At 34.5% G+C, this 1866-nt stretch overlaps 1 protein-coding gene across 2 annotated transcripts in view; it reads right to left on the bottom strand.

The window, feature by feature from the left end:
• Window positions 1–1866, bottom strand: part of LOC106878352 (PDF receptor) — a 239648-nt gene that overhangs the window by 5638 nt on the left and 232144 nt on the right. The window lies entirely within an intron of this gene.

Here is a 1866-nt window from a genome sequence, read left to right as displayed (position 1 = left end):
TATATATATATATATATATCTGTTGTTCTTTCTTATTATTCCTTTTTTAGTTTGTTCCAGTCATTAGAATTTTCAGACCAGGTCGAGGAACAAAAATTCCATGTGAAATCCATTACTATTTGGAAAGATAGTGACACATATATACCAATTCGACTGTAAAATACGATACCTAAAAGTGAATACAAGAGATGGTGCTCCACCATAAATGGCTGTCATGACTATATCATCGCGTTTTAGATTTAAGACCGGATTTCAAAGCAAGTCATTTTGTTAACAAACTCCGAAGTACACACACTCACGCACACTCACGCACACTCACGCACACTCACGCACACTCACGCACACTCACGCACACTACATACATATGGTGATTCTATATCTCAGTTGGTTAGAGCGTCAGTCCAGCACACTGAAGGTCAATGGCTCGAATCCTCCTGCAGTTTGGATTTGCATTATTATCTGCAGCCATGTCTGAACCTCTTCACAGCCAACAAAATTCGTATCAGGATGTGTATGATGTGAGGTGACACGTCTAACATACAAAGTGACAATATTTCAGGATAGAGGCGGCGAGCTAGCAGAAACGTTAGCAGACAAGAGTTGGTTGTAGGCAATGTACTGTTCAAGTGTTATTTCATATACATTCAGTAACACTAACCTCCTCCGCGTTACTGCACTAATTGAACACTATACACCAGAAACAGCTGTAAAGTGACACCCGCATTCTCTCGTCCCATAGTTGTGAGGTTCGAGTATGAGCTCCCCAAATTTTAACCGATGTATTCCATGGTGAACCACTGCAAATAAACTACTTGGACTTCCATTACTCTTATCTGTGACGCTCGTCTGAGCATTCCGGATATTTTTCTCATTTATGGAGAATTCTTGCGTCTCTGATTTTTCTGTTTTTCTGCTTAATGTTTTTATACTCACTTCTTTATGACTATTTTATAAATGCTTTGACACCATTAGCAACCACGTGACCATCTTTACTGATTTTATTGTAAATATATATATATATATAAATATACACAGAATAAATGGAACGTACAGAAAGGTAAAATGGTGCAACCAAAACAATATGACAATAAAACACAAAAGGGTAAAGATATTGAATGCTGAACGGTGTAAAGTGAGAAGTGAAATAAAGAATAACTCTAAATAACAGCAGAGATAGAGAGTCAAGATAAAGCTATCAATAATAACATCTCAATAAAAAATGAATGTGTAAAGATAAAGATGCAACCGCAGGATATGAAATAGATTGAAGTAGACAGAGTTAAAATAACAGACGTGTATAGAAGGATACTAGAAGAGAAAAAGAACAATGTTATATGCTTGTCTATATATACTTGTTTATACGAAGCCTATAACATCTGCCCGTCTCGCTCTGTGTATATGTACGTATTCTATATATGGATAAGTGCATATATATATATACCCACATTGTACATATTATACACATATATACATATTATACTCACACACACACACACGCATATATCATCCAGGACAGGGTTGGAGGCCAATATTTCAGCATCCTATTTCAGTATCCTATTTCAGTATCCTATATTGTAGACATATAAGATATAGTTTACTAATTATTGGGATGTCAATATAGATACATATACTGACTTCAAAGCTGACTGGTAATCACTCCAAGCAATTCACACACACACACATACATGCACACAAACACACACACACATTAGTTTAAATATATGTCGTATTTTTGTTCACAAATATGGTAATTGTTTGATATGAAAAGCGTAGAACATTTACATACACACGTGCATGTGTATTATATTATATTATATTATATTATATTATATATTATATATATACATACATATATATATATATATA

This window comes from Octopus bimaculoides, chromosome 9 (assembly GCF_001194135.2).
Source record: "Octopus bimaculoides isolate UCB-OBI-ISO-001 chromosome 9, ASM119413v2, whole genome shotgun sequence".
Taxonomy (NCBI): domain Eukaryota; kingdom Metazoa; phylum Mollusca; class Cephalopoda; order Octopoda; family Octopodidae; genus Octopus; species Octopus bimaculoides.
This window is presented reverse-complemented; position numbering and strand designations above follow the sequence as displayed.